The sequence below is a fragment of the Syngnathus acus genome, chromosome 16 (genome assembly GCF_901709675.1).
Source record: "Syngnathus acus chromosome 16, fSynAcu1.2, whole genome shotgun sequence".
Taxonomy (NCBI): domain Eukaryota; kingdom Metazoa; phylum Chordata; class Actinopteri; order Syngnathiformes; family Syngnathidae; genus Syngnathus; species Syngnathus acus.
In genome coordinates, this window is record NC_051101.1 from 11,043,330 (window position 1) to 11,055,759 (window position 12,430).

Genomic DNA, 12,430 nt, shown 5'->3' on the forward strand with positions numbered 1-12,430 from the left:
TCTGCGGAATGATGCTCACTTTAGTTTTTCATCATGTTTTTTTTGAAACCCCAGATCAGGTTGACGGTCTTTATTTAGTATCTTTGAAAATATATGAATTTAAGTTGAGGGTGGGGGTGGGTATTTGCACTTGGAGGAAACCTTAAGGTATATTTTAAAGACTCTAATTCCCTTAAGTACCGCCTCGCTTCATATCTCCCTTCCTGCTCCTGCTGAACTCATTACCACTGGAAATGATGCAGTACAGTACATGCAGGAGAAAAAAAAAAAAACGAAAAAGGCAGGGTGTGGGGGTCTGGCTCAGTGGGTGGGAGACAGACGGAAAAAAAAAAAGAAAATCATGGTGGTATCTGTTTTCCCCAGTTGCTGCCTCTGGCTCTCTTCCCTGCTTGTCTCTGCTTATAAGCTATTTCAGTTGGGCTCCATATTGCTTTCGTAGGCACTGTACTTAAGAGTCACGTTTACTATTAAGATCCAGAAGCTGGGATGAGTGTGCGAGTCATAATATATATGTGTGTCCCTGATCCCCTTCCAAAGAACCCCCCCGATAGGTTGCAGACGACAACGTGACGTCCTCTTGCGTTCTAATACATAAATATCCGAATTGTAGCGGATACTATTTTTACCCATTGCTATTCAAATTATTATTTTTCAAACTCGGATTATAAAACCCTTTTCACACTGCACTTAGTGGAGTACGATCCCAGCTGACTTTGGGCAGTAGGTGGGGGACACCCTGAAAACCAATTTCTATAATAATAATAATTCTAATAATGGCCACAGTTTGACCCTGAAAGCGAGTGATGCAATTTCCAATGGGTATAATTTTAATGAGTGCAAAATATTGGATCAGTGAAATTATAGATGTCATGATAACATCAGAGGGGAGAGGAGAAGAGGCCAGTGGAATTAGGATTTAGTTGTCTCATATGTGCTCCCGTCATTGAGATTTATTGCCGTGTATGAGAGGGAACATTCAGTATGTTCCCCATCGCAAACATATTTATGTTTCTGTGCACACATGCATTGGAGGCAATCTAAAAACGTCACAAGCAGTTGCTTCCGTCTGCCTACTGTACGGCCCCGGCAACACGCGTATGGTGTTCACCCCGCCGATTGAAAGAAGTGAAATATTCTGTCATCTAAATGGAAATGGAAGGTAAATTTACCGGTGGCTTCCGTGTAATTACCGATGCCGCAATTTATCGAAAATGTGTTTGTGGAAGAAAGAATATTTTCTAGCGACAGTTTTTTGTTTTTTTAATTATAAAGAAAATCCTGGAACGCTTACATTTTTTATTTTTTTATTTAATTATTTTACCTTACTGGTGCCAGTGAGAACTGAGATGTGCCGGAACGCTTTTTTTTTTTTTTTTTTTAAATATTTATTTATTTATTTATTCATTTATTTTACCTAACTAGTGCCAGCGAGAATTGAGACGTGTCCATTTTACCATCTGGTGTTTATGGATGTAGAATATCACGAGCGAGGGAAGAATACAAAGACCACATGAGCGTACAAGAGAAGGAAAAAAAAAAAGATTTATGTTGTCAGCGTGTGAAAAAGATCAAAACATTAAAGGGAGTATCATATATGTTGCTTCACAGACCACATGGCGCTCAGGCTCTCGATGCTGCGGCAGGCTTGGCATCACGAGTCGGAAGGTCATCTCTTCTCAATGAGTAACTCCGCCCCTCCCCTGCTGTGTTGTCTTTTCATGCCAAATTTTATATTGCGGCAATAATAGACGATGAGATGATACTTCATATGCTCAAGACTAAAGAAGGCAAAAGAAAAAAAAAGCTCAAGTTAATCATTGCTGATGTCTACTGTGACTTCACGGGCAGTCCTGAAGTGTTGAACATTAAGAAGCCATTTTAATACCCTTTGACAGCAATTCATTTCCTCCTTCATGATTCATATGCTACCTGAAATGTAATCAGCATATATTCAGCTGCAGAAAAAAAGTAATGGAGCATCACCAATGCATATGCAAGATAACTTCCCTTTTTCGGATTAAAATATTCAATTTGATACTTTTTTGTCATCAGAACTGCACAGTAACAGGATTATTATTATTAATTAATTACTCCACCGACATTATTTGTACATTTTTTGTGTGTAATACTGCTGCTGACAAAGTGTTTGTGTGTTCCACCTCCATCGCTGACGGGCTTGTTTGCCTTTTCCAAAGCCTCATTAAAAATGCTACGCCTGAGATCAAAAGGTAGAATGGTAGAAATCACATGACTATATTTTCCCTTGTTTGTGACTACAGACAGGTGGTTTGATACGGCCATTTTGACTATTTAGTGAAATGCCCGCCGAGCTGAGTAAATAATAGATGAGTTCTGCTCGTGATGCCTTTGGTCGGTCCCACCGGACGCTTCAGGCAACACACTTTGTTCAGCTAATTTGAGTCAAACGGGAGAACACACAAGAGTACGCTCAACTTTAGTTATTGTGCTTCAATGCAGCGATGAAATGGGGTTTTAGAGGGAGCAGCCCCCCCACGGTCCAAAAATCATGCAGCAGGCGAGTAGATGAAAGCGTGGGGAGCCATAGCTCATTTTGGGGAAGCCCGTAACCGACCTGGCTATGTGCCCGTCAGCGCTCGGAGGATAAGTGAAGAGTCATGGATGCGGTTAAAATTGTGTTTGGCGATCCAAACATCACTGACGGTCACTCGTATAAAAAAAAAAAAGCCCTTGAGGTAGAGTTCACAGACTGAGGTGTGATGACCAACTTATGAAGAACTTAAGTTGACTTGGAAGGAGATAAGAACTGCATTTCCCTGCAAAAAAATTCCCAAATGGACAGTTGGGGTCATTGACAAATATAGCTGTGTGTCATCAGCATATCCGACAATCGTGTTCTGAAGCATTAACATACAAAGATTGAAGAAAAAAAAAAGGGTCCAAGGATCGAGCCTTGAGGGATCCCACAAAATAACAGTTCCTCCAAGGAGAATTTTCTGTACCGGCTTCTTATAAAATTTAAAATTATATATAAAATTAAGTTACTATATTTAAAATCCTTCTTCTTAAATACGAAGCTCTCCATGACCAGGCACCATCGTACCTTAAAGAGCTTCTGTTGGATTATCAACCGATTAAAACACTCCTCACCCAGAGCTTACATTTACTTATGATTCCAAATTTTTATTTTTTCTAAAGTAAAATGGAAGTCCAAGCCTTTAGCTACCAGGCTCTTCTCCCGTGGAATCATCTTCTCGACACAGTCCAGAGGATTTTCGTCAAGGGTAAACTCGAAAAGTTCCTTTCTGGTGAATCGTATAGTGAAGGATTACAGGCTTGCCCTGGCTCAACTTTTAGTCATCCCGAGACTAGCGAGGATCTCAACTGATGCACCCATTTTTCTTCTCTCTATCCTTCTCACGTCATCTGAAATATCATCTGAAAACATGGACTGCATGGATGACATAACAAGACTTGACATCCTCACGATCGTCAAATGGAGACTTGATATCTTCTTCTTTCCACTTTACCGCCCACATCGACATGTTTATATTCCAACAAAGTCACGTTGGCCGTGAATTAATCCGAAGCCAGACTCCAATGGTGCCTATCTTCTTAGTGGCGGCAGACTATGGAGCCGGAAAAGCAGCGCAATGACCACTTTAATTGAATCAGTCTCAGCTGCTTCCCAACGGCTGCTTTCTGGACCGTCTGCTCTCCTCTTTTGTTTACATCCAACGTTTACTTCTGGTCCTACTGTCTTCTCGAGAAAGCATTTGGTCTGTTAATGTGCATGTGTGTGTTGGTTCCTGTTTTAATGTGCATGGCTGAGGCTGGCTGGCTGGCTGGCTAGCAAGCAGGCCTTTTCATTTAATCTGGTCATCATGGTGACTTGAAATGATTTGCGGCTGACCTCAGCACTCCGACTCAATGCGCTATGTACTACTCGGATGCAGTGTGTGTGTGTGTGTGTGTGTGTGTGTGTGTGTGTGTGTGTGTGTGTGTGTGTGTGTGTGTGTGTGTGTGTGTGTGTGTGTGTGTGTGTGTGTGTGTGTGTGTGTGTGTGTGTGTGTGTGTGTGTGTGTGTGTGTGTGTGTGTGTGTGTGTGTGTGTGTGTGTGTGTGTGTGTGTGTGTGTGTGTGTGTACAGTATAAAAAAGCGTGTCAAGGAGCAAGCACGCTCGTATGTCAATACAAGCATGTTATGCATAGATAGACGATAAATGTGATAGTGGGACACGGTCCCACCTTGACTTTGCCTTTCAGAGATATACACACACAACACGCACACTCACACACACACACACATAATATACACACACACATACACACACATGCGCTTATACACTCAAGTACACGCATACACATACACACACATACGCTTATACACTCATGTACACGCATACACACACACACACACGCATACACAAACATACACACACACACACAAACATATACATATACACATAGACACACACACACACACATCCGCTTATACACTCATGTACACACATACACACGGACACACGCGCATACACACATACACACACACAAACATATACATATACACACACCTACATACACACATACAACTCACACATGCACACACATGCACACACACACGTACACACACTTTTCTATTTAACCTTCAGTTTGAATTTATTGAAGTAACCTTCACTCTCATAAACAGCCCACGAGGCTCCTTCTCGCTCTTTCTCATTCACACACTGAAACACACATTCATACAAATGCGCGCACACATACACACACACACTGCTTATTGGATTCATAACTAGGAAACTCCTATCCCTCTTCTCTGTGTGCAGGATGAGAGGTGATGAAATGAAATTCTCCCACAGAAAAGCTTTGCACTTACCTGGGATTTAGGAAAGCTCTCGTAGGTCTCGCTTTCTCTGCTCATACACACATACACACTCACACACGCCCCGCAGCCAGAAGTTGCTGTACACTGACAGAGCGAGAGGAGAATTCCGAATAAGTGAAGTGAGCGCAAGGGAACTGGCGAGGGATTAAAAACGGCTCCGTTAGGAATGGTGTCACAGGGCCAGGAAGTGGAAGGCGAGACGGGGGCGGAGAGTTTGAGAAGAATTTGATCCATCTGTCACTCAAAAGTAAAAAGGAGTACTTCCTTTGATAAAGTTGATTTTTGGTGCAGTTGCGGGAAAACGTAGGTGTGGATCCAGGATAGAGTCACACGAACACGAAGAAAATAGAAAGTTGATATTTTACATTCTACAGTACAGGTATTGTGGTCCCGTTATTCTAATGCCGATAATTTGGTTCAAGGACTTTTTTTTCACGCACTCTTTGGCAGATGTTCCTATTTTGCAATACAGTGACAAGAGTTCTTTTCGCAATATTGTAAAGAGATTGTGTAAAATGAATGTTGATGTGTGCCAGGGTTTCTGCGTGCATTTTACTGTAAGCGCTAATCTATGATTAATTAATGTCAATGACCCAGAATTGCAGCGTTTTGTGTCTCAAATGTGAGCCTACTCAACCATCTTTCCCCCCCCCCCTTTTGGGAATTGTCTATTTTCGGACCCTCATGTTCTTTGACAGCTTTCACACAATCCTCCGTGGCGCTAACATTGTGAAAGGTGCACAAAAGCACAACAACACACCTACTTTGTTTGTGTGTGTGTTGTGTGTGTTGTGTGTGTGTGTGTGTGTGTGTGTGTGTGTGTGTGTGTGTGTGTGTGTGTGTGTGTGTGTGTGTGTGTGTGTGTGTGTGTGTGTGTGTGTGTGTGTGTGTGGTGTGTGTGTGTGTGTGTGTGTGTGTGTGTGTGTGTGTGTGTGTGTGTGTGTGTGTGTGTGTGTGTGTGTGTGTGCGTGTGTACGTGTGTGTATATATATATATATATATATATATACACACACGTATATATATACACATATCACATATATATATATATATATATACACAGAGACTCTCCATGCCACGCTTGGATAAAAAAATATATATATTTCCCGTTTTTTTCCATGTATAATGCGCCCCCATGTATAATACGCACCCTAAAAATGGCATGTTGATGCTGGAAAAAAGCCTGTACCCATGTATAATACGCACCCAAATTCTGACTCCTACTTAAGTCCGTAAACGTATAATTATTTCAGAAAAAAGATCATCTTTGGGAACAACCGGATGTTATTCTGCCGGTCAGTATCACTGCGCATGCGCTAGCAAACTCAATAGCGAAGAAATGTTTCGGATTTGTGTAGGGTACATTGTGACAGCAAACGAGCAGGTGATCGAGCAAGCGTCTGATACGAGAGCATTGTGTTCGTATGGAGCGTGTTTGAAGTGAACAGCAGAGAAGAAAGCGCATCTGTAATGGCGACCTCCGTATGATATCCGGATAAAAAAAAAAAAAAGAAAAAAAAAAAATTGTATCCATGTATAATGCGCACCCCAGATTTTAGGACAATAAATTAGTTAAATTTTGCGCATTATACATGGAAAAAATGGTGGTATATTATATTTATTTATTTATTATTTATTTTACTTATATACATATATATATTTTTTTTTTCATCCAAGCGTGGCGTGGAGAGTCTGTTGCAAAAGCTCAGTCTCTGAAAACATCCCCACTCTCACCTTTCTTCTCTTTCAATTACTATAATACAACTAAACGGGCCAGGGCAATCCACTTCTTTCTTGGCAATCACGCCATGCTGTGTGGTTCAATAAAACATGTGGCGCGTGAAAACTTCCTCTGCCGATAAGAACACCAGGGATTGCTGTTTTTCCCATTTACGAGGTTCGATCCCAACATATGCAGATAAGAGTCGCTGACTGTAATTTGTTCGCGTTCCGCTGTGGTGTGTGGCGAGCTTAAGAGTCGTGTGTGAAGAGAGGAATGTGTATTAAGACACACACACAGAGTTGTGCAGAAACACACGTTAGCGACACTTAAATGTCAACCCATGGCAGAGTAACTCATGAACTAATTACACTCTCTGACATTCGTCTGGCTATTTCGTGGAATTTCCAAGGCGACCTGGCAGAATACGTGACCAGGCCAATGCCAGAGAGGATTTGTGTTCACTATATGAAGCGCACACACACACGTCGTCCTCACTTCACTTCACTAAGCTACTGACTTGCCAACACTTACATCTCACATACGTTTGTTGGGCTCCATCTCAACAAAGCAATCTCAAAACACATTTTGTCCAACTTCATTCTCCACAATCGAATCACTTCAAGTTCTAAAATGAATTATACATAAATTTCCGTCAAGTCCTATTTGGTTGTTTTTTTTTTCTCAAATATCATCCCACACGACAGCATAGGCAGGATCCTTCAATCTGCTCAAGTTGAAGGACATCAGCAAGGGCGTGCAATGTAATTATTCATTTTTCTCTTCTGCAAGGCCGTGCTCTACCCTCGATAGGTCAGAGGTCACTGCTCTCGGTTTGGTCACATAGCAATTAACCTTCGCGCACTGTAAGGAAAAAACACTCGCTCATACACACACACACACACACACATTGAAATATCTCATACACACATTCATGAAGTGCAATTGATGTACATTGGATATTTTACTCCTTTGCCCTTTACAAGGTCAGTTGTAGCAATTGGACTATTTTTCCTGTTCATTAAAATAAAATGACAAACGCAACAATAGAGACTCTAAAAAAGCGCCATTGGATAAATCATAGAAATGTTAGTATCATTTACGGACTGTTCACGTAACACACATTATTTACGGTGTGATTTTTTTTTTTTAATCCTATTGCAGCTTCTGCAAGTGTGCATGAACTGCTTTCTTCAAAAGACATTGTGTCATGTGCACACACACACGCGCACACACAAAATGAAATTCTAATATGTGATATCTGCAAGCCATCAATTATTTGCACCTTCCGGGACGACATTGCACACGCTTACTCGCTTCCATTTTTCCATCAGTCTTTCAAATATGCTGACACGTTCACATGCACGCGCACCCACTTACATTCAGATGACGTGAAAGTAAAGCAACACAAGAGGTTAAACTTTGTACTTAAGCTCCTCCCACATTTGAAATTAGGTGCGATTGTAAACGAGCGTGAACGTTCACCATGGATTTGAGTCGAGTCACTTAAGTCACTGCTCCCCCTCGTTTTGTGTCTGTGTGTGACAGCAGCAAATCAAATTTTTTTTTCTCAATGTTTCATAATATACACATTTGGAAATTATAATACATAATAGAATCCCACGGAATAGCAAACAGCGGTGTGTTTTTTTTTCTTGCTTTACAGACATGAGAGATTAGCGTAGGAGACAATGAATAATTCCTTTTCCTATTATAAACCTACAGTAACACGTCTTATCAGCTCTGACAGGATGTATCCTTGTGTTCTCTTCTGAGGAACGCAAGACAAAGAATTGGAGAATGGTTCCGAGTTGCTGGATTTTTCTAATTATGTTGCAAGGTTAGGTCTAATTAGGTTGCAAGCTAATCAGAGGATAGCATTTTACTGAATTGGGGAGAGTAGCCACAAATTGTAGTTAAGTAAGAGAATTAGAGCTGCCAAATTAATTATTTGATTCTCAAAATAAGCAATTAATTGTTTTGAGCCGTTGTTAACGTTGAAATCCTCGGTGTTCTGCCTTTTAATAATTCTCAGATTTCTTCATGACAGCAGACTGATTATCTTTTGTGTTTTGATAAAAAAAGACATTTGCAAAAATCTGCTTACAACTATTGAGCCAGTAATTGAATTATTTTCAACAAGGCTGAGTACAAAATCAATCCCACTCGTGTGATATTTCTTAATTATTGTTTATTTTTTTATCACTAAATGAACAGTAATTGGTTAAAATATTTTCCTAATATAGCTTAATACAAAATACTATTATCTAATTATTCGATTAATCGATGGAATAATCGAGAGAATAACTGGTTCTAAAAATAAATAAATAATAATAAATTTAGCGGCTCGGTGGCGCACTGGGTAGCACGTCGGCCTCACAGTTAGGCGGGTGCGGGTTCGATTCCACCTCCGGCCCTCCCTGTGTGGAGTTTGCATGTTCTCCCCGGTTTTCTCCGGGCACTCCGGTTTCCTCCCACATCCCAAAAAACATGCTTGGTAGGCCGATTGAAGACTCCAAATTGTCCCTAGGTGTGGGTGCGAGTGCGAATGGTTGTTTGTCTCTGTGTGCCCTGCGATTGGCTGGCAACCGGTTCAGGGTGTCCCCCGCCTACTGCCCGATGACGGCTGGGATAGGCTCCAGCACTCCCGCAACCCCCCTGGGGACGAAGCGGTTCAGAAAATGGATGGATGGATAATAAATTTAAAAAAAATAAAAGTGGTCTTCTGAATAATTGCTTGGCTAAATTCTCAGTAAAAAAAAAAAAAAACTTTGAAAACTTGACTCTACTGTAAGTTCGCCAAGACCTTGACTCCATTTGATTTTTTGAACATGGCAATTATGATCAGTGTGACCAACCCGGCAACCCGAGCCATGCCCGAGTTCACCCTTGTTACCATGATTCTGATCTAAGAGCCCTGCTGGCACGTCATTATCTTTCACCAATCTGTAGTCCACGTCGGGGCATTGTCTCCCACTGGGCCCTTTTAATGAGATCAAATGCCATCCGCTCATTAGCACATTTGGGCCTTGTTAACTTTATAATAAAAAAACGGGCGATAGACATTTCACCGTCAATCATCCACACTCGTTTTCCCTCCACCAGCAGAAAGAAATCTCACCTGCCATGAGGTTCTCATTCGGGTCGCCTTGCACTTCTGCGTCAGCGCTTTCTCCTGGCGTCAGCTCTTTCGCTCCAGCGAAGGTAAGGCTGAGGAGACGGAGCGAAAAATCCTGTAGGCCCATTCAGCCTCGTAATGGGGCTGACGATTACCCCGCAGTCACAGGGGGAGATGAGCGGTGTGGACGCTCGCCCATTTGTACAGCACAGCTGTTTGTCAAGGATACGATTCTACGCAATGACATGGATACATGGCAGATTTTAATCTCTAATCTGTCGGCGCGGCGGCCAAAATGCCTTTTGTTCGCTCGCATTCATCGGGAGGTAAAAAGAATGTCATGAGCTGGAAGTGAAAGGAAGTGAGAGGAGGCGAGTAGACAATCAAGGCCTGTTTCCAGAAGAGAGCATAAGGCCATTGTCTGACAGACGAACCTCCAAAGTCAAACGCAATATGGTGTGCTGGTCGACCTACATTTAGTCTTTATTTATTTTAGAAATTCTTCCCATGAGAAATAGCAACAAAAATGATCTGTATAGTGTTTTTGAACTGCAATCAGTGGCGCAGCTAGAGGGGGGGCTGCCACCCATCATGAAATCTACTTAAGGTGCCAGGCCAGATAATTGTTTTTTTTCTGGAATTTTTCTTCTCACATTTCCCTTCCGAAAATCAGTAAATAATGAGAATCCCATTTGTGTTTTTTTTTTTTGAAAATCTGGTAATTGGATACTCCTAGAATGTTTGCATAGTTCCTCCATTGCAGTAAAGGTCACAAAGAAGACTTGTTAGTCAGTTTAGTTGCGCTTAGCTGTCATCTTCCATTACTGCGGGAAGATTCGACATCGCTTTGGAAGAACTTTTCACATGTGCAAATTCATTTTGACATTTTCAAAATGAGAGCACGAGCTTGTGTTAGACGCGATTCCCTCCCACTGCACATCCCCCTTTTAAATGTCGCAAGATGTCTGCAGGTAAGCGCAAAATACTCAGTTGGTTTAAAAACTCTCCCTGGATTTCTTGGGAAACTCTTCAGAGGATTCATATCTTGAAGAGCAGTGTGTGTGTATGTGTGTGTGTGAGAAGACGAGAGAGAGAAAATGGTCTTTGTATCCTTACACAAAGATATTGATGTTTCTCTTCTGTTTATTGTTTATCCATTTTCTCAGTATAGAAGCCTATTAAGCCACACTTAATAGCATCGAGATCAATCGGATCATCATAACAAGCAGGCATGACAGAACTGGAAGAAGCGCTAAATCGAAATTCTTGTAAACACAACTAGCATATTGCAGAAGACAAATATGTATTTCGTAATTAATACAGAGTAGCCATCCAAATTGATAAATACAGTCTAATCATCCTCACAGTGGTCTGTGCATTTTGCTGTTCCTACAGACTCTGTCCATGGGCGTATTGGAATGAGACACTAATTGGCCTTTCAAACAACCTAGACAAAAAAAAGTAAATGTCGTTTTCTTATCGGTCTTATGAACTCACCCTAGCAACAAACTTGAGGGGGAAAAATGGGAGCAATTATTGTCACAACGGTTTAACCAGGGGCAGTACAATAATGATGTTTCAATCAAATTCATTCTATTTGTCTAGCTAGCTAGCTAGCAACATTATCGGTCTATCTGTCTATCTGTCTATCTATCTATCTATCTATCTATCTATCTATCTATCTGTCTGTCTGTCTGTCTGTCTGTCTGTCTGTCTGTCTGTCTGTCTGTCTGTCTGTCTGTCGTTTTCTTTTTTTTTTTTTCTTTTTTTTCCTTAGATTTCTTTCTTATTTTTCTTAGATTTCTTTCTTTTTTTTCCTAGATTTCTTTCTTAGATTTCTTATTTTTCTTTCTATTTTTCTTTCTTTCTTATCTACCCACCCATCTATCTATCTATCTATCTATCTATCTATCTATCTATCTATCTATCTATCTATCTATCTATCTATCTATCTATCTATCTTTTTTCTTTCCTTTTTTCTTTCTTTTTTCTTTTTTTCCTTATTTCTTTCTTATTTTTCTTTATTTTTCTTTCTTATTTTTCTTTCTTAAATTTCTTTCTTATTTTTCTTTCTATTTTTCTTTCTTTCTTATCTACGCATCCATCCATCCATCCATCCATCCATCCATCCATCCATCCATCCACTTTAGTCCAGCAGTTGCAATTATCTCGTCACCATAGTGCCGGGCCCAATTCTCAGAATTACATACGACCCTTGAGACAAGGCTAGAATTGCTGTATGCCTTATGTTTCAACTTCACTTGAGTTTGCTCAGCGAATTGAAAGTCTTTTCATTTACAGAAGAGTGGCCTGAAAAAAACCCAAAAGAACACACAAGATGAGATTTCTTTTTTTTTTTTTAGGAAAGACTAAGTGAAGAAAAAGAAAGATGGCCCTAAGGAAGAGTCAAGTGAATCTTCTATCTATCACTTCTATTGGAACAGCGCGACAAGCGAACGAATGCCTTGAAGGTTAAACATTAAATGATTTCCCATTTTGCTGCGATCCGCCCTCAGGTAGACATTAACGTTTTGGTTATGGACTTCAGTGGCAAAGCTCCCGAGGTAATGCACACTCCGCGGTGTGCTGTAAATTTAGCTTAGTATGCAAATGGAGCTTTGTGTTTTGAATGTAAGGAGCAAATTGTCAGGGAAGGTGATGTAATGCAACACTTTTAGGCTTCAATCTTTTGGCCCACTTTAGGGCACATGTGTAAACACACGCACGCA